The following is a 22,530-nucleotide window of genomic DNA, read 5'->3' on the forward strand; positions in this document are numbered from 1 at the left end:
AGCATGTAAAAAGTCAGTTTGCAAAAATGTAGTTATATTAACGTTCATTATATGAGACTAGGTATGAAACATATGTATAAAATCATGACCACTCTCATGAGATGAAGACTTCAGTCATATCAGTAACCGTATAAAAGCTGTTTTATTCTACCTGTAGAGAGTCACCTCATGGGGGCTGCCATGTTGCGATCACATGACCAGCCGAATGCTACTGGCTTAATCTCAGTAACCACCCTGTTATTAGACACTTTCACTCTTGGATTAAATGAATCATGGTTGCCTATCAATGGTGAATTTGTACCAGGGGGCAGTGCCCTCTCAGCCAGACCACTGTGCCCCCTTCTGTCAAAATGTGGTATTTGAACCAATTCTAATAATTTAGTTATTATCTTTTAAATTAGTTTGACTTTTTTTTTGACAGCCTGAATATTCAACTCAATTGTAAAATAAACTAAATAAAGCAAATTCATTCTTAAACTATTTGTGGTGAGTACTTGAAAGATTTCAGGTGAAAGGTGACTATCAATTGACTGCTCTCTTTTTAATTAGCAAAATGTTGTCTGCCATATAATTCAGTCAGAGCTCAGAGGCTCAAAGGCCAAAAGAAGGAAATGGATTTAAGAAAAGGAATTTAACTAGAATAAGGATTTAACTAAATGATGTAAAAAAAAAAAAGTGCAAGCATGGAGAGATGCGGTCCTCAAGGTTTAACACCAGCACTCGGAGCATTCAGTTGTTCTAATTGTGAGTCCAGCTGTTTACTATACTATATGACTAGAATGTCATGCACTCAAGCAAACAAAATCATAAAAAAATTCCATCAAATGGAATTAAGTTTTTACAAAATTGAATGAATAAAATGTAAATATACTGAGGGTTTTATTCATTGAATTTTGTTATGAAACTGACATGCGAAATTCTTAAATATAGGCAATTTTTGGGAGTGTGCGCACCAGAGGATCATTTGATTAGACTTTTCTTAGTCAAACATTTTTAGATTTTAATTTTTGTTTATTTTGTATATTTTTGGCATATTTTAAAGTGTTGACATGCCACGATTTCAGACACATGTATCTGTTTCATTTCACATGTTTCATTTTCAGCAGCGTTACCTCTTAGGTAAAGTGGCAAATCTGTGCCCCCTTCGAAATTTCAAATGCCCCCTCGGGTAAATTATCCTGGCTCCGACTCTGTGTAAGAGGAAATAATTCGCTCTGGTTTCATTAAAAAAGCACCATTTAAGCACAAGGAACAACTTTCTTGGTATACTGTAAACCCAGCGTTTTGAACATGATGTCTCTTCAGCTCCCGAGGAATTATGGGATCGTTAAGTGTCCTGTCGATCTGCACTTCAGAATCTCACCGGAGATCATCCGGGTATTTCTCACTTACTGTTTTAAGAATGCTAAAGACATACTACTCCACTGGCATACTGTTTTTGCCATACTTTTCAGTAGGGAAGTATGAATATTCTGATGCTTTCATGCCATAATTAGACAATAGTTCGAATTTAAAATCTGCAATTTGAAAGGCATCACCCAAGGGTCACCCAAGAGTGATTTGGTGGGAGATAATATTCAGTAACATCTCTTAACAATTACAAAAGGCAGTATGTAGCTCTGTTTGTTTTCCAGGAAGGATTTTGAGTGATAATTCAGTACACACACCTGAAGAACACAGAAATTCAGACAGTGTGCAATGTTCGTTTGGTAAACAGAGGAAAATATTCAGCTGTTTAAACAATATCCGTAGAGACATGAACTTTTCTGAGGTGTACATGAGTGTTGTGTGTGTGAGGGCTGTTTGAGCTGACCAGGGTGCGAATATGTACTGAGCAAACAGAAGTATGGGAACCAAGTATTGTACCAATGCAGTTGTGAGACAGCTGCTTCCGCTGCCTGGCTTTTGTTGGTGTGTGTGAACAGGTGAGCAACAATTCACTCACCCCTGATACAATAAGGAACATATACACACAAGACAGGACAAATATGCAACATACACACACTGTCACAAGCACAAGCTCAAACACACTTTACTTTTTTTTTTTTTTACATCTTTTGGGTGCTTTGAGGCCAAGCTACTTCGCAAAGAACACTTCTCGCTACCATTATTGAAGGTTATGATTACATTCTGAGGGATTCTTGAACTCTGTGATCCAAACAAGTTTTGATTCTCCTCACCTGTTTCAACATGGGCCAGGATTCCAAAAGCACATTAAGGCTCAGGTGACCAGATTTCTGAAATTAAAAACGGGGACATTTCTGGTTTAGTGGTAAATATGTCATTGAAATTTCACATGTTACTTATCTATGATTTCAATGAACAACTAACCTTGCACACCTGAGAAGTAATTGATATGTAAATGCCTGACAAAGGTCGAGTGACCGAAACGTTGCTGATTAAATTTTGATACTCTTTGCATCCAGGACAGTGTGCAGTGTGCAGGATGATTCTTTTCAGTGGACCTTTTTCACAGACTGTGATGACGCAATTCCACCTTATTTTTCAGTGAAAATCTCTAAATTTTTTATATTATACATTTTTTAAATATTGAGTGTAAATTTATAACATTATACTTTGTGTTATATTACCCTGTAAAAAAACGAATTACCACAGTTGCAAGGGGGTTTCTATTACAGCTGCTGAGTGTGTGACAGTAAATTTGGCATCTTCTCCAATTTTACTGTTTTAATCTCTCTATTTTTTAACTCGTCTGGAAAGTCATTCAAACAAAATAGTGGACTTTTTCTTTTGGTCCTGAAGCAAATGGGTAAGTGAAAATAATATTTGCAATTCACTCCCATTCACCGCTGTCGAAGTTTACCCTGTAAACGTTTACTTCCGCGTTCCAAAACCCGGTGCACTTGCTTCCTGGTGCGAACATGTAATCAGTAAAGGAAGATGAATGACTTAAAGCTGCTATAGCGAGCAGTCCTTTCTGTTGGTCAAAATAAACAGCACATGATTAACCTTGTTGCCGGCAGGCTTCAATAGGGGCTTTCTTGCCATGTATTTTCATTGAGCCAACTGTTTTGAAAGCTCAGTAAAAATGAGGACATTTCCGGGGACAGCTCCAGTTGGGGACAGACCGTCAAAAAACGGAAAACGGGGACGTGTGGTCACCCTACATAAGGCAGCGTGAAATTAATCTACACCGATCAGCCACAACATTAAAACAACCTGCCTGATATTGTGTAGGTCCCCCTCGTGCTGCCAAAACAGTGCCATCCTGCATCTCAGAATACCGTAGACTTTGTTCGAACCAGTCTGACCTTTGTTCTCTGTTGACCTCTCTTATCAACAAGGCGTTTCCATCCGCAGCCCATCTGGCACCAACAAACATGCCTGCGATTATCTAATCAGCCAATCGTGTGGCAGCAGTTCAGTGCATAAAATCATTCAGATACGGGTCAGGAACTTAATGTTCACATCAACTATCAGAATGGGGAAAAAAAATATGATCACAGTGATTTGGACCATGGCATGATTGTTGGTGCCAGACGGGCTGGTTTGAGTATTTCTGTAAATGCTGATCTCCTGGGATTTTCACACACAACAGTCTCTAGAATTTATTCAGAATGGTGCCAAAAACAAAAAACATCCGGTGAGTGGCAGTTCTGTGCCTTGTTGATGAGAGAGGTTAACAGAGAATGGCCAAACTGGTTCAAACTGACAAAGTCTATGGTAACTCAGATAACCACTCTGTACAATTGTGGTGAGAAGAATATCATCTCAGAATGCTATTCTGAGATGTGGATTGGCGCTGTTTTGGCGGCATGAGAGGGACCTACACAATATTAGGCAGGTGGTTTTAATGTTGTGGCTGATCGGTGTATATAACTCCATTTGTTAAATCCATGTCTTCAGAAGCGATATGATAGGTGTGAGTGAGAAACAGATCAATATTTACAGTCATTCCTTTTTTTACTATCAATCTCCACTTTCACTTTCACATTCTTCTTCTTTGGTGATTCACATTCTTCATGCATATCGGCATCTACTGGTAGGGGCTGGTCATAGGTGGAGATTTATAGTACCCACCCTCATGTTGTTCCAAACCTATATGACTTTCTTCTGTTTAATGCCTAGGACACAACAACAAATGTTAGGCAGAATGTTAGCCTCAGTCACCATTCACTTTCATTGTATGAAAAAAAAAGATGCACTGAAAGTTATTGGTGACATTCTGTTTCCGTTTATGTTCCACAAAGGAAAGAAAGTCATACAGGTTTGGAACAGGGTGAGAAAATGATGGTAGAATTGTCATTTTTGTGTGAACTATCCCATTAAAAAAATGGTTAAGGTTCTAAACAGGTGGTTTTGTCTCACTAGTTTCATGTTAACACATAGAATATTTAGGTCATGTGTGTATTTTAGTGTATATCCCAGTGCAGTGCCAATACACCACGATTAGCTAGTCAAAATGGGGGGCAAGTCTTAAAGGGACAGTAGCAAAAACAGTCTTTTCAATTCTTAGAGTCAGTGGTTATATCATCATTTCATAGTAGTATCATAATTTTTAAATATTACTCTGGTAATCATTCAGTACCATGGTAGATATCAAAGTACCGTGGCATAACCATCTGATACCATCACTGTTCCATGGTACCACCAACATAGTACTTTTTTGTAAGAGTATGCAACAAATGAATTACTGTGTGCCAGAAGTTTTCAGGATCCAATTAGCAGTGGGTGCTATGTGGCCACCTTTAGTTCAAAGCAGAGATGATTCAGACAACAGCCAGAGAAATAAAGGGAAAACTGGACAAACCTCCACAGAGTCATGGACAGCTTGATATAAATCATTGCACTTTCACACATATTATATTTTCATGACTGCGCCGATTCTTTTATGTCTCTGATCAGGGACAAGAGTTGGATGCAGATGTGCAGGATTCAGAACTCAAGATGTGTTTCCGATCTCCAGCACTAGGGGGACTGAAACACTGTGACAGAGAGTGTGAGACTGCAGGGGAATCCGACAAGACAGGGCCAGAAAGACATCACTCAAACGCCTCATTAGTATGTGTATGTGTGTGTGTCTGGACCACAGATAAAGATGTTCAAAGGCTTATTAGGATCTTGGCTGTTATCTCATTCAAGCACCTTTTGTCCAACCCTTGGACTCCCCTCTAACAAACTGTGTCTTAGGATGAGATCATAGATTAACAGCTTCAACCATCAGTCTACGAGTGCAAAACATCATACATCTACTGTAATTTACCAGACATGTAACGTACACAATTCCCACATGTGGTCTAAAAACATTTTTTGGTGGAAGCATTTTAAGTGTGCGCATGTATGCATGTGTTGACAACGCACAGTTGACTTTTATAACACAACCACTACATCTGCATGCATCTTAAATTAAAGCCCAGCGCTACTCCTTCATAGTGTTTTTTTTCCCCTTTCTGAGGATCTGCCTGTGCGCCAGCCTGGCTGCTCAGCAAATATGAGCAATTTCCCTACAATGTGGTTACAATGAGCCAGTAATCGCTGCAAACTGCCCCCTTCCCACCCCCCATGCCACAAACACTCCCTTGCATTCAGTGTTGACACAGCATCAGTGGGAATACCCACCCCTTATGCTCCCCCCCCACCCCACACACACACACACACACACACACACACACACACATCAGAGGCCCAGCCATCAGGCCCCACACCTGGGCATGTTTGCAAAGGAAGAGGTCGGGGCGGGCGGCCCTCCATGCGCCTGTCGACTGGCTCCACAATGTCTGGCCAGCTGTGAGCCTGGCCTGCCCTAAGCCCTCACTTTGGGGGTTGAACACACAGCTGGGGAAGGCATGCTTCCCAAAGAGAGAGAGCAATAGAGAGACAGAGGAAAGAGAGAAAGAGAGAGAGAGAGAGAGAGAGAGAGGAAAGAAAAAGGGAGGGAGGCAGTGGGAAGACAGAAAAAGAAAGCAAAGGAATGAAGAAAACTATACTGTACTGTTATATAGTGTAGTTACACTGATTGCATTGTTTCAGACAAATTTGTAACATGCAAGTTTTCTTTTTGAAATCAAAAGTTGTTGGTGCCGTGAATATTTTTATTTTTTGTTAATCTCCCTTAAACTCAGAAGGTCACAAACTATTTTATTTTACTCTATTTTTATATATATATATATATATATATATATATATATATATATATATATATATATATATATATATATATTATTATTATTATTATTATTATTATTATCATTATTATTATTATTCTTTTACAATTTTAAGTTTGTATTGTGAAGCTTTTGGAACCAGAACTTATTTTGAACCAATCCCTTGTGATGAGATACGATCAGACTGGCCAAATAAAGACACTGTATCCTCCAATTCAAACTGAATAATATTCTGCTCTGTAAATCAAAACAAGCCCCCTGGGTTTTTTTTATTGTATAAATTACACCATAAAACTCTGCATAAGCGGTCTTGCTTTTATGAGTCTGAATTGCAATAATTTCACATGGTCATATTTAAAATTTACAATGAAATTGCCTTTCTCTCTTTTTCTTATTTATTACTGCACAAACCTTGAAGATCAAGTCTGAGCAGTTCAGTTGCTATAGCATGTACCAATGCACTCAACCAGAAAAGACTGAAGTTTAGTCCACCACCATACTACACTGTTGTTAATCATAAAGAACATCTTTCAAAAATAAAATTGCATATAAAGAGGGCATTGTATGTAGTCAGTTGGGATTATCAACCACCCTTAAAAAATGTTTTAGCTCAGGGATAAATGATCCAGTAGTTTATATATCTACATTCTTTAATACAACCCCAATTCCAAAGAAGTTGGGACAATGCTAATAAAAACTAAAATTTTAGATTTGTAAATTATATTCACCCTTTGCTACAACTACACATTATATGATGTTTTACCTTGTGAATTTCATTGTTTTTTTTTTTATTTTATTTTTTTGTTTTTTTTTTAATGTACAGTAATTTCAAATCAGATGATTGCAACATGCTCCAAAAAAGTTGGGACAGTCAAGTCGATGTGAAACCACCATTTCTTCTAATAACACTTAAGCATTTGGGCAATGAAGACACAAGTTTAAGTTTAGAAAGTGGAATTTTCCCCCAGTCATCCATTATGTAGGTCTTTAGCTGCACAATTGTACAGGGCCTTCATTGCCGTATGGTGTGCTTCATAATGCGCCACACATTCTCAATTGGAGACAGGTCAGAACTGCAGGCAGGCCAATCTAGCACCCACACTCTCTGCTTATACAGCCATGCACTTGAAATCCGGGCAGTATGTGGTTTGTAGTTGTGCTGCTGGAAAATGCAGGGACGTCCCTGGAAAAGACAGTGCTGGATGGCAGTATATGTTGCTCCAAAATGTGTACATATCTGTCTGCATTCATGGTGTTCTCACAGATGTGCGAGTTACCCATGCCATGGGCACTGACGCACCCCTGGCCCATACAGACACAGGCTTTTGGACCTGACACTAATAACAGCTTGAATGGCCCCTTTCCTCTTTGACACAGATAACACGACGGCTTTGTTTTTCAAAACCTATTTGAAATGTGGACTCTTCAGACCAACAAAAACACAGTTCCACTGTTCTACTTTCCATCTAAGATGAGACCGAGCCCAGAGAAGTCAGCAGCGCTTCTGGACAGTGTTGATGTAGGGCTTCTGCTTTGCATAGTATAGTCTTAACTTGCATCTGTGGATGCAGCGGCGAATGGTGTTGACTAACAAAGGTTTACTAAAGTTATCCCAAGCCCATGTTCATGATATCCATTACAGATGAATGCCGTTTTTTAAGACAGTGACTTCTGAGGGATCAGAGATCACGTGCATTTAGAAATGGTTTTTGTCTTGCCCTTTACGCATGAGATTTGACCAGATTCCTTTAATCTTTTAACTATATTGTGCACTTTAGAGGGTGAAATGCCCAAAATCCTTCCAATTTGTCTTTGGGGAACATTGTTCTCAGAGTGCTAGATTATTTGCTGAAGCATCTGTTGGCAAACTGACAAGTCTCGAATGATCCTTGCTCTTGAAGGACCAGGCTGTTTTTGGAGGCTCCTTATATAGTAAACAGTTACACAATTGCCTCAATTGTTTAACATCTCCTGTTTCACATTGCCTTGTTATTTCAACTTGCCAAATTGTTATTAGTCATAAATTGCCCCTGTCTCAACTTTTTTGGAGTGTGTTGCAATCATCTGATTTGAAATGACTGTACATAAAAAATAAATAAATAAATATGAAATTTCATAGTAATTTCAATATAATTTACAAATCACTCATTTTTGTTTTTATTAGCATTTTTCATAGTGTCCCAACTTTTTTGGAATTGGGGTTGTACATTTTATACTATCTGTTATATATTAAGAGTGTTTTAATCACACTCAGAGTGGAATCTTAATGTTGAAGAAATGTGCTGGTCTATTTATTATGGGTTCAATACAAGTTAAACACAATAGACAGCATTTGTGGCATAATGTTGATTACCACAAAGAATAATTTCGACTCATCCCTCTTTTTCTTTAAAAAAGGCAGAGAGGCACTTAAAATTGAAGTGAATATGGCAGAAATGTGAAGCTTATAATTTTATAAAAGCACTTACATTAATTATTCAGTTAAAACGTATGTATTATTTGAGATGTAAAGTCATTTAAATTGTTATTTACTGGGATTGTAGGGTTTACGGCATTACGTCATCATGGTAACTAAATTGCAACATTTGATGTAACTACACAGAAAAGGTTAGTAAGCGATTTTATTAAACTAAAATCATGTTAACACGCATATTATTAATGTCTTGCAGCTATACTTTTGTGAAACAGTGAGTATTGTAACATTTACAGATTGGCCCCATTCACTTTCATTGTAAGTGCCTCACTGTAACCCAAAGTTTAGCCTTTTTTTTTTTTTTAAGGAAGGGACAAGTTGATATGAACTTTTCAGAGACCGGAGCAGGTCAGAGTGTAGATAGGGTGTGTATGTGATGCATTATAGCTTGTGTAATGAATTCTAAAAGATAAAAGAATTATCACACAGCCAAATGGTTTTACTAACTGACCCATATGACAGTCCTGTTGGGTTCAAACCAGCATCTATGAATTCCTCACATGCTCTCTCACCTGTCCTGGTCCAGCACAAACCCAAACACTCCACTGTTTCCCTCTCACACAAACACACACATGCAAACACACACAAACCAGATGGGCACAGTAGATGGACAGAAGGACAATATATGTGTGCGTGTCCTAATTTAGGAAGTTGTTAAATAAGGAAGAGATCAGGTAGAAAAATACACTAAGTGTAACTGTAACACACACCCTCTTAATAACGAGGTTTTCCTTTGGATCAACACTGCATCTTTGTGTTTTACTACAGTAATCTATAGTATATCATTAATATCAGCAGTACCGCACTCCCTCTCTGTCTGGGTGTCTGATCACACACTCACACACTAAGTTTATGCCTTTTACGTCATGTACCAATCAGCGACTATCTCCAGAAGAACACAAGGCCTCCCCTCCTACAGCATTCCACAGCTTATCCACCACTTTTTTATGCTGCTTTATCTGCCAGCTCTGCTGAAAAGACCAGCTTAGACCAACATGAATGGCTGGTTTACGGTGATTTGGAGCTGGTCTAGCTGATAGACAACCGTAGCCAAACTGTTCACCTAAAAATGTGATCTGCAACCAGGTCTAATAGAATCACGTTACTAAAATACAGTTTTTGCAACAAATTGCGGCAGGTTCCTGGTGAAATGAACTCTAGAATGCACAACAAAGACTTTTATTCACTTTCACACGAATCATGAGAAGAAACAGCAGATTATCAATTCATAAACACTTTTCACTCTGATCCTTTCGCAATCACTGGAAGCAATGGTTTATAGTTAAAAAGTCTTAAATATTTATTTTTTTCACACCAAAAGCGATCGTATCACTTTAGAAGACATTAATTTAACCGCTGGAGTCGTATGGATGACGTTTATGCTGACTGATTTTTGGAGCTTCAAAGGTCTGATGACCATCCACTTGCATTTTAAGGTCCTAGTGAGCTGAGATATTTTTCTGTTTTTCTTCAAATGAAGAGAAGAAAGAAAGTCATGCACACCTGGGATGGCATGAGGGTGAGTAAATGATGAGAGAATCATTTGAGAAGAGAGAACTATCCCTTTAAAACTCAATAGATCATTAACCTTAAAAACTCCTCTGTTTGAGATAAAAACAACTCGCTTTTAGCGCCACATAGTGGACATTTCGCCCCGGAACTGATATGTGTAATGAACCACACAATGCCATTTTGCAATGGTTTCTGGTTGACAGTGAAAGTCTTGCTGGTTAAGCTAGTTAAGAGCAGACATTTACTTTAAATGTGTGCTACATTTACTTGAGTAAATTTTTGGAGAAAATTTACTTTCAAGAGTAGGTTTAATAGTGGGTGCTTTTTACTATTTAAGTAAATTTCAAATGATTTTTTTTTTTACTTTTACTTTGTTACAATGGGCAACGTTCCTTTCGTTACATTCCTGGTTTTAATTTAATACGTTTGAATAAATGCGCACTTTATTGTAAGATTTTTGAATGGGACTTTTACGACAGTGGAACTTTACAGTTGCGCTTTGTCAATCAAGTTGAGTTCATGGCTGCAGCAGCAAGTGCACCAAACAAACACTTTCGTCAAACAATGCCTCCATGTTACACCAAGACAAGTGGATATTTCAAAATTAGAATTGCTGCTCCAACAGACAAGGAAACTCGTTGTGGTGAGTTTTGGCGATTGTGATAATGTGAGCTTGTCTGTGTTGTGGTGATGGTCATTTTCAGGGTGATCCTATAACTATGGGCTCTTATGACATAAGTTTCTAAGTATACATTTTTATATCAGTGCTGAAATATATCAGTACCTATTGTATAAATCCATGTAAACATCCGCGTTAAGTGTAAATGCCTTCTGCTCTGCCTATCGCGTGTGTGCGTGACTACGCTGGAGCGTATCTCTGCACGTGCACACAGCATGCGGCAACTTTGCAGTTGACAGATGTGCTGTGTTTTTCTCATAGACAACAAAGAACAAGCTCTGAACTTAAATAAGCCAAAAATGTTTCCAAATACAGAGATAAGGTGCAGTTTACCCTTACTGTACAGAACTAATGATCTAAATTATTTCTACATACATGTTTAATGTGTATTATTGGAGATTAAACGTCCATTATGTTACATATGAAAGTAACTAGTTACTCGCTTCTTGAGAATTCTTTTAATTGGATACTTTTTTACTCTTAATCAAGTAATTGTTAACATCATTACTTTTACTTCTACTTGAGTAATTATTTTTTTCAAGTAATTGTACTTTTACTTGAGTACAGTTTTTGGCTACTCTACCCACCTCTGGTTAAGAGGCCTGGTGTTAACACCAGCAAACCAGCATTTCACTACATATGCTGGTTTTAGCAGTCTTCTGGTTTGGCTTGTCTGTTTGCTGGTTTTAGAGGGGTTTTGGGACTTTTGCAGCTCATCTGGCTGACCAGCTTAGATCAGCTAAAACCAGATTATCATCTTAGGCTGGGTAAAGAAGTTTTTCAGCAGGGAGGCGACAATAATAGTCAAATGGAGTGAGAGAAATTAAGTGTTATTCCCCTTTCTAAGTGTTTTCCCACTTGTGTAAATTATGGTGCTTATTTCTGGAATACTAAATCAACGTCAGAACAGGACAACAGCACTGAGATGACTAATTTCAAGATCTGTTCATGCATTTGGTTTCAGCTTGTTTGCTTGCTGACTGGCTGACATATACAGTGCTGTGATTTCCTCTGTTTTTGTGTATATCTCATACTAAATTGTTTCAAAAATTCAAACAAAATCTAACATAAAACAAAGGCAATCTGAGTAAACACAAAATATTTTTTAAATGATAATGTTATTAATTGAAGCAAAAGCTATCCAATACCAACTTGGTCTGTGTGAAAATGTATTTTCCCCCTTAGTTACTAAATCCCCAAATCTATGAAACTGCATTCATAATGGGGTTCAGCTGGACTAGACACACACAGGCCTGATTACTGCCAGCCCTGTTCAATCAAATCAACACCTAAACAGAACTTTTTCAGTAGCATGAAGTTGGCTAAAAGGTCTCACCCAGTAGCACACTATGCCAAGGTCGAAAGAAATTCCAGAAATTATGAGGAAAAAGGTGATTGAAATACATAAGTCGGGGAAGGGTTACAAAACTATTTCAAAGGCTCTGGGACTCCAAAGAACCACAGTGAGAGCCATTATCAACAAACGGAGAAAACTTGGTACAGTAGTGAACCTTCCCAAAAGTGGCCGACCTTCCAAAATTCCTCCAATGGCTCATCCAGGAAGTCACAAAAAAAGACAAGGGCAACATCCTAGGATCTGCAGGCCTCACTCTCATCAATAAAGGTCACTGTTCATGACTCCACTATCAGAAAGATATGCCATCCATGGAAGAGTGGCGAGGCGAATACCACTGCTAACCCAGAAGAACATTAATGCTCGTCTGAATTTTGCCAAAACACACCTTAATGATCCTCAAACTTTTGGGAGAATGTTCTGTGGACTGATGAGTCGAAAGTGGAACTGTTTGGAAGACAGGTGTCCCGTTACATCTGGTGTAAATCAAACACAAAATTCCACAAAAAGAACATCATACCTACGGTCAAGCATGGTGGTGGTAGTGTAATGGTGTGGGGATGCTTTGCTACTTCAGGGCCAGGCGACATGCAATAATTGAGGAAACATGAATTCTACTCTCTACCAGAAAATCCTAAAGGAGAACGTCCGGTCATCAGTCCTTGAGTTGAAACTCAAGCGCAACTGGATTATGAAGCAAGACAATGATCCAAAGCATAGGAGTAAGTCCACCTCTGAATGGCTCAAAAGAAGCTAAATTAAAGTTTTGGAGAGATCTATTCAAAGTCCTGACTTGAACCCAATTGAGATGCTGTGGCAGAACCTTAAACGGGTAGTTCGTGCTCAAAAAACCCTCCAATGTGGCTGAACTCAAGCAGTTCTGCAAAGAAGAGTGGGACAAAATTCCACCACAGCATTATGAACTGATCTTCAGTTAGCGGAAGCATTTTGTTCCGAGGTGACACAACCAGCTATTAAGCACAAGGAAGCAGTTAGTTTTTAACATGGGTAATATAGGTGTTGGATAACTTTTTTGATTAAAAAAAATATGTATATATTTGAAAACTGTATTTTGTGTTTACTCAGGTTGCCTTTGTTGTGCCATATATCTCATTTGAAGATCTAAAACAATTTAGTATGAAAAATACACAAAAATAGAAGAAATCAGCAAATACTTTTTCACAGAACTGTACATGAGTAACTGATGACACTAAAACGATTCTTGGACGCATCAACAAATGGCAGTCACCTGCTTAGCTAAGGGAAATGGAAAAATCAGCAGTACAAATGGGGTGAGAGAAGTCCACATTTTTGTTTTTGTGTGTGAGAGAGAATTCCCTGAGTGAGGCAAAAAGTAGAAACTATCTCTACAGCTGTCTTTGAAACAGGAAGCTACTCCCTCTGAGAAGAACTTTCTCAAGGCGTGACAGGAAACGCCATCAAATGACAGGAAGTGAAGTCTGGAGAGAGGAAGTGGGCTGTGGAGCTTCGGCTCCAGCAAGTCTGGGCCCTGAAGCGAGAGAGGAAAAGAGAGCGAGAAAAAGATGCTGGGCGTCGTGATGTTAGTGGCAGCTGTTCCCACACTGCCAGCTGTGAGTTATTATTTTCCGCCTCGTAAAAATACACTGGCACCAGACGGGCAGCCTCCTGTCGCCATGGAGTCTCCCGTCGCCATGGTACTGCTCTATCCCAACACAAGACCAGATGTGTGACAAGACACCACTGTTCAGCATCGTTAGCCATTCTGTTCACAGTATAAGTATGTTTTTAATCTACTTCATCTTAACCCTAGAATGCATATATTATGTTTCCGTCTAAAACATCAGGTAGAAATTAAAGAATTTGTCAATGAAAAAATGGAAATTATAATTATTTGTAGTATTGTTTTTAATTGGCTGATATATATATCACCCAATTAAAAACAATGCCACAAACAATTATCTATTTAATTGGCTCTATACCTCTACTTGGAACATTGACAATAAAGTTGAATCTAATATAATGTACTTTTATTATTATTATTATTATTATTATTATTCAATTTCTTTATGGATGTCCCGATGCCACTATTGGAATCGGGTCCGATATTGTGCTCACGTACTTGTACTTGTACTCGTAAAAATGCTCAGATACCAACAACATCTGAGGTACAAATGTGTCCCCAAACAACATCCCTAAATATCTTATATTCTGAGGAATTTAACATACATTGAAAGAGGAGTAAACAGTATACAGTATTTACAGGAGATATATATATATATATATATATATATATATATATATATATATATATATATATATATATATATATATATACTATATATGCCTTGTGCATACAACGTCTTTTAACACATGCTAGTGAATGACTCCTTTACACTCCCCTCAGGTTCATAAAAAAAGTCTTTAAAGTTTATGTCACGGACTGTAGCAGCGTTCAGAGCACATGTTTGAAGCATTGAAACTGCTAACCGTGACTTATCTAAACACTTAACATACAGAGAGTGAGGAAATAGCTGCTTTGCATTAAAACAAGAAGTATCACCTCAGATCAGTAGGTGCTAATTTGGATAGTTACAACCAGACAGCTCACATGAATACAGTGGCAACATGATCATTCATCAGAAGCTGTGACCACAAGCACGGCCACAAAGCCTGTATACATTAGACTCACTAAAACACAATTCCAAACTCAAAACTCTTTTTGGCAAACTAAAAATCCAGAGTAGCAGTCTGGCAGCTCTGAAACTATATTTAATTTAGTATCAGAGATGCTAAACTTGTACTGCTTATTGCTAATGGCTTGTGAGTGTGACCCTCGCTAGAAAGAAAACAGATGATAGCTCTGAAGACAATAGCCAGTTACAATTATCCCACTTTCTAAGTGCCACCAAACAAGTTGAACCACTAAAACTTTTCACCTAGTGTAAATATCTTTGTGAGGCTTTGCTTCCTCTCTTTAAGCATGCATCAGGATGCTAATGGATCATTAGTAGATGTAACACTGGCCCTTGAACCCCAGGACTTTGAATGTAAAGAAAAATCAAGTAAAAGTCAAGTTTTATTTGTCAGTTGTGCCAAATTATAGCAAACAGCAGCATCAAATGTGTTATTACATGCTGCATTGAAAGCAAAACATTTTGGATTAATATACATTTGAAGATCATCACGTCCACCAGCTAGACCAGCACCAAACCAGCCTGGACCAGCATTGAAATTATGATCTGAAGTCGGCCTTTTTAGCAGATAAGCAAATAAGTGGTGTTGATCATAAATACTCAGCCTCTTATTATTAGATCAAAGGTCTCACATTCCATTTGACCTTTGTCATATCATTAAGATAACAAACTCATATCTGATAGCAAATAAAAACAAAGCAATATCACAAGGACAGGCTCCAGAAAGACAGACACTTGGGGTTTCAAATCATTGTGACTGGAACTACCTCAGCATCCAGACAGCCATAACACAAGACCAGCAGTAACAACGCAGACATAATTCAGCATAGTTTTATTACAATGTACTGATACTATATCACACTGTGTTGCATTTCTAGAGAGTGTGCAGGGTGACATGCACCCACACACACATACACAGCTACACATTCAAATATCCTCATTTAGCAATGGTAGAAACAAGGATTCCTTCTGCTTGTTGTCATATTACATCTTTCTACAGAATTTCAGGAATGTCACTGATTTTCCATCTCCAACTTTGGTTATTTCAAACTCATTTTGAGCACAGGCTTTGATCATCTCACACAGCTGCTCCAAACCACTTTAATTGCTCTGACAAAAGAAGAAGAGTGTTTTTCTCCAGAAGAAAGGCCAAGGTTTAGTTCCCAAAGAAAGCAGAAGTTTAGCTCCTTCACTTTCTCAGCATTGTTATGCTAACAGGGCTAGGGCTAAAGAAACATCCCATTAGCATGTGAAGAAGACCCCACATCTGAGAGGAGACCTTCTAGAAAGACAATCTCCCATTCCTCTCTCACTCTCTTTCACTTATTCATTCACTCCTTCTCATTCAACTGTGATCTCTCACTCTCTTTTCCCTTTCTTTCAGTCTCTTATTGTTGTGAGTTTCCAAAGATTGTCCATCTGTTTCCCTCTCAAAATGAGAAACTGTGTATAATTTCTTTTTGGAAACTTGTTTAAATATAGACTCTAACTCTAAACAATATTTATTGTTAATCACATGGTAATTATCTTTTACCATGACTCGCACTGTTATAGCAGCTCTAAATGTATCCTTCAGACTCAAGATGAATTCATCATCTACATGGCAACAGTGTGTGCCTTAACTGGTGACAGATGTGGAGACCTTCAACATGGGCTGAGTGTGTATTTGTGTGCATATGTGTGTAAATCATGATAAGTATGACCACACCATACTGAGTTCTGTCTCATAATAAAACTCCATCCATCTTAAACGGTACAGCCTGAGTAAAAATATATGTTTAGATGCCATATTCAACACAGAGCGGTTGGATTACAGACTGTATGGTACTGCTGGAAAACAGAGAGCTCTTCATAATGGGAAATGTGAAACACATACTTTATAATGACAACATATTGGGCTTTGCATGTACAGCATGTGTGTGTGGTTAGCTGTACTTTAGGAACAATGTCTCCAATTGGACAAAACATCCTCAATTAGAGAAACAATAAAAATTATATATATATATATATATATATATATATATATATATATATATATATATTCACTACCAGTAAAAAGTTTTGAAACACACTCATTCTTTATTATAATTTTTTTTTTCTTTTTTTTCTTCACATTTTAGAATAATATAAAGTCATTAAAACTTTGGAATAACATCAATGTAACTATGGGAATTATGTTGTGACTAAACAAAATCCAAAATAAATCAAAACTGTGTTATATTTTAGCATCTTCAGAGTAGTCACCCTTTGCCTAGAATTTGCAGACATGTACTCTTGACATTTTCTCAACCAACTTCTTGAGGTATCACCCTGGGATGCTTTTTAAACAGTATTGAAGGAGTTCCCATCTATGTTGGGCACTTATTGGCTGCTTTTCTTTATTATTTGGTCCAAGTCATCAATTTCAAAATAAATATATATTTTTTTTAATGACATTTTAGTTTTATAATGAAATAAATTAATATGGTGGCACAATTATATTTTTGTCTACAAAACTAATTTCAAACATTTAAGCATACGCCTTCAGATCAAAAGATCTTTAAGATCATGAGAAACGTTTCAGTCAAGTATTTCAAAATGTTTGACTGGTAGTGTGTGTGTGTGTGTGTGTATATATATATATATATATATATATATATATATATATATATATATATATATATATATATACTTTATGGGTAGTAGACATATTTGATACATCAATCATTATCCTCCTGAGACCCAACAATATTTTTTTTACATTTTTGTATAGGACATTTGTCTAATGAGGTTATAGTATGATGACATCATAATAGCTTGTTATGTAAAACAATGAGATCTTTATAATGACAGCAGACTGTAAAAAAATACACATAAATATAATTTCCTACTTTAAATATATCTTTTAAGAATTATATTTCAGTAATTTCAAATCTCTGTGTTGTTTATTGTGGTGGGCATAATTGGAATGAAACAATGATTGGGAGATATACCTCAAAAGCCTGTTGTATAATATTTGACCACAGAACTGGATGAGCTCACAGATACTGTGACATCATATATCAGTTTCTGTAAGGATATATGCATCCCTACTAGGACATTTTTATCATTCAATAACGATAAACCATGGTTTACAGGAAAACTCAAACAGCTTCATCATGCCAAAGAGGATGTTTACAGAAGTGGGGATAAAACATTGTACAACCAGGCCCCAATCTTCACACAGATCTTTAATAGTTCACTGGAGCAGTGTGAAGTTCCCTGCTGCTTCAAATGCTTCACCATCATTCAGGTCCCCAAAAAACCCAAAATCACAGGACTTAATGACTACAGACCTGTCACTCTCATGTTTGTGGTCATGAAGTCGTTTGAGAGACTGGTTTTGGCCTACCTGAAGGACATCACTGGACCCCTGCTGGACCCCCTTGCGATTGCTTACTGAGCAAACAGGTCTGTGGATGATGCTGTCAATATGGGACTGCATTATATCCTGCAACACCTCGACAGACCTGGGATTAATGCAAGGATCTTATTTGTGGACTTCAGTTCAGCCTTCAATACCATCATGCCTGATCTTCTTTCAACCAAACTGACCCAGCTCTCCAAGCCCACCCCAATATGTTGATGGATCAATAGCTTTCTGACAGATAGGCAGCACATAGTGAGACTGAGGAAACTCACATCCGGGACCCTCACTATTAGCACTGGTGCTCCTCAGGGATGTGTTCTCTCTCCACTGCTCTTCTCCCTGTACACGAATGACTGCACTGCAAAAGACCCCATTGTCAAGCTCCTGAAGTTTACAGATGAAACTATGGTTATCGGCCTCATCTGCAATGGTGACAAGTCTGCATACAGACGGGAGGGTGATCAGCTGGCTGTCTGGTGCGGTCACAACAACCTTGAGCTGAACATGCTCAAAACAGTGGAGATGATAGTGGACTCCCTGCAAGATGCCACCCTGGGCAACTGCCCATGTCGCCCATGCCTAAATCCGCCACTGGTCTATCGTAGCTGGACCGTAACGGTGGATAATATAAGTAATCCCCGCTGTTGACTTCTTGCCAATAAAGTGAAAAGAGCACACAAACTAATTATTCCAAAGCTTTTTCAAACAGATGTTCCCAAGTCAATCCTTCTGTAGGCAGCCGATGGAAGAAGCAGCATGTGGGACTGGAACGCTTTGCTTTGCAAGTGGTTTCTGATCATAACACTGCTTTTTTAGACAAAATGTTAGTTTTGATTGATTATTAGGATAACCATTAACTGCACACATTGTCCGGGAGATTTTTTAAGACATCTTACAACATTTAAAAAGCAAGGATCTAAACACATGACACGCAACCAAGCAGTGACTGGCTACACACAAAACTGAGAATATTGTGGATACACTATGGATGCACTCAACCATGTAGTATATTAATTTTTAAAGTGTAGTATCATCTGAAATGTACACAACTTTTTTTTGCTACATGGAAGCATTCACCGTTTAACAGCTGACGGGACACTTTTCAAACACATGCAATGTGTTTCTGCTATCTGTAGCACGTTAGCCATCCTTAGTTCAAAACTTGTACATCAAATAACGTACAATTCACACAGCGTGGGGTTGAAGGTAAAGCATTCAACTTACATTTGTAAGGTCTTAACTGTAGTTTTGCTAGTGGCTACATTCTCCATTATTTACAACTGTTTTTTCAGACCAGCAACGCATCCAAGTAACTACGTCCCTTCAGCTATGTACGGAAAGCTGCGAGCGCTGATTGCATCAAGTGTCCAGAATTTCACACTCTGTTTTGATGTTTCAAGAACTGCATCCGGGTACTCGTAGTACATTCTTGTTGTTGTATTTTCAGTGAAAACATACTCACACTACTTGTAGTGCACTACTAGAATAGTGCAGAAGTGACTTCCAGAAGAGCATCGTAACTTTCACCAGGAGGAAGAAGACATTTAGTACATTGCACACAATAGGTTTTTCAGCAAAGTATTGATCATGTTGATGATGTAGAAAAACATCTATCAAATATGATACACACAGCTTTACAGTGTTAAAATGGTGAAAATAAATGGTTTACAGTTACATGACCACTTTCTCTTATTAATATATGTACATTGTAACCTAAAATCTTGATTTTAAATGAATAAAAAGTTCACTGACATGCTATTTGTCAACAAATCCTAAAAACAACAGAAGTCATCAGTGGTTTGTCCTCATTTATATAAAGCTACATAAATGTAGATATTTATAAAGAGCTAAATAAAAATCTGTGTGTGTGTGTGTGTGTACATGTGAGGGTGTCAATAAGCAGGCTGATTATCACTGTGAGTGTATGATAAACAACAGTAAGTGAACACTGTGAGTTATGTGACATACGGCCTGCTCTTGTCTTGAGAAACAGAAACTACTGCCAGCTGTACAAAGAGTCAGAACCACTGCAGACACACACATCTGCCAGAACACACACACATATGAAATCCTGGAAACTCCAGAGTCATGGTGCCTGGCGCCTGTGTTTGAGTGATGCTTTCAGTAAACAGTAAGTCAGCTGGGCTGTTGGGGATAGAGAATTAGCTAAATTGTGGTCTAAACTGTTGATTACAACATGTACCTGTGACTAGCTCTGTGGTGTAACGTAACATCACTTAGGCTAACTTAAGGAGCCGTGTTGAGTCACCCACACAAACTCAAGTATGGATAGGGCAGAGTGGATGACTAAGTCCTGCACCTGCTGGGCTGTCAGGGCATTTCACTAAAGACACTTACACAGGCAGCGAAAGGGAACAAGGGAGGAAGGGAGGGGGAGTCAAAAAGGATATTTCCAGTGAAGGAAGAAGGAGGATGTTGTGAAATCATGCTGTGTATGTGACTGCACAGCTGCAGCTTTGTAGAGACTGGTGTACTGAGCATGTGCAAACACAAAGAGACATACGTAGAAAAAAATTTCAAAGCTTACACTGACATGGAATGGAGTCGTTATCACTGAAATAACACTGATAATGGGTGAACATGATGAGACCTGTCACTTCAGTGTGGGTGGACTGCCAAGGAAAGAGGACATTGAGAACTCTCTTAGACACAAACACACATGAACACATGCACCTTAAGTTTCCTGTAACTATTAGGCTCTGATCCAGCACATTCCTCTGTTTGGGAAGGAAGTACCTCACAGCTTCGGTCTCTCTGATGGTTCAAATTGGAGAAACGCCCTACACATTGACCTCTTTTGTTCTTCCTGACATATTTATTAAGGGTCGTACAGGTGGTAAGGTCTGCAATCCGTTTATACAACAGTAAATACTTAGTAAATTAAACATAATTTGAAATCAGTCAATATATGAAGTAGTAAAATGGGCTAGGTAACAATTTTTATGTGACTGTTTTTACGGATCTCCATAAATACATCTATTGTTTTTTAAATATTTCCAATTCATATGTTCATATAATCCTTGAGAGTGATACAGGTAAACAGTCTTTGCTTGCTGTTTATAATAGAATGAATAATCAATCAATAAATGATAGAGATATTAGAAATAAAGATGTTGGGGAGGTGGAGGGAACTTTCATTTGAAAACTTTTAAAATGTTTGTTTTCACTTACAAAGTATGATTTAAAATGTTTTAACTAAGATGAAATTATACACAAAAAACTTCAATATTTGGGAAATGGCAAACTGGAGTTTACATTAAAGCATTTTGTTATATTGATAAATTAATCATGTTGATTTATGCTATACCATGTTACCACAGGTGAGAAATGTATTTATAAGTTTTTGTAAATTGGTAAGCTTTTCCTTTAATTAATTAAACCCCTAAAGGTCGATATACTTCCAGCAAAATCGGATAAAGAACAGGTGTGATGTCATTTTGAACCAAATCTGGCCAAAAATAAGGTTTTTGAGTTGGTTGTGGTGGTTCGAAACAGCTTACCAATGCAAACTTTCAGAAAATCTTTGTACCAGCCATTAGACACATTCTTACAGTCAATGTCCATCTCATTGTTGGGTGTGGCCAAAGTCCCTTTCAAGGCAAGTCAGTTCACTCGGCCGCCATCTTGGGAACGCTCCCTTGCAGCTATTTTCTATGGATACAAGCGACATAAAAGTACAGTTCCTATCTACTTGAATGGGAAAATAATGAAATCTCCAAAATGTATGGTCAAGATTACGATCAAAGAGCATATTTCATATCACCAGTAAAATCTGATATCATAAATCTGGTATCGTAAATTGTGCTTCTTTAGCCCAGAACACACTAAAAAAATGCTATTTTTGAGGCTGCCCTAGCTAATATGCATGTGTTCTCGAGTTGGTGATTGGCTCTTTTACCTGTAAGGCGAGACTTCCTTTTATACACCCGCCATGTTGGGTATACCAATTTCTCCCATTCATTTTAAAAGAATAGTCTCTGGTGTAGTCTCTGCTCCACCTACTCTGACGCCAACATCTTTTTCCAGTTGATTTCTTCACTTAGTTGAGATCAGTCAACATAAACACACTGGAGTGCAGAGTTGCCAAGCTGGTGTAAACCTTACAACATCTGTTCAATTGTTCGCATAGAGACATTTTCCAAGACCATGTCATGTTTTTTTAATATATATTAAGTCTACAAAAGAGATATGAAATACACTAACAGATGGTAACAAGTGCATATTATGGTCACATATAGCGTATAAGCACATTAGCACCATAACTGCAGAATGTAAACATGACAAATTACACATTATCTTCTTC

The 22,530-nt window shown here is 37.9% G+C and overlaps 1 long non-coding RNA gene across 1 annotated transcript in view; it reads right to left on the bottom strand.

The window, feature by feature from the left end:
- The window catches only part of LOC127428389 (uncharacterized), a 31,852-nt gene extending 12,008 nt beyond the window's left edge, over window positions 1-19,844 (bottom strand). Inside the window, exons 1-2 of the long non-coding RNA XR_007895100.1 lie at window positions 19,431-19,844; window positions 2,181-2,237 (exon numbers count right to left, since the gene is read on the bottom strand). This is a non-coding gene — a long non-coding RNA (uncharacterized LOC127428389). The remainder of the gene's footprint in view (window positions 1-2,180; window positions 2,238-19,430) is intronic.
- Between the last annotated feature and the right edge of the window lie 2,686 nt (window positions 19,845-22,530).

The sequence above is a fragment of the Myxocyprinus asiaticus genome, chromosome 37 (genome assembly GCF_019703515.2).
Source record: "Myxocyprinus asiaticus isolate MX2 ecotype Aquarium Trade chromosome 37, UBuf_Myxa_2, whole genome shotgun sequence".
Classification (NCBI taxonomy): domain Eukaryota; kingdom Metazoa; phylum Chordata; class Actinopteri; order Cypriniformes; family Catostomidae; genus Myxocyprinus; species Myxocyprinus asiaticus.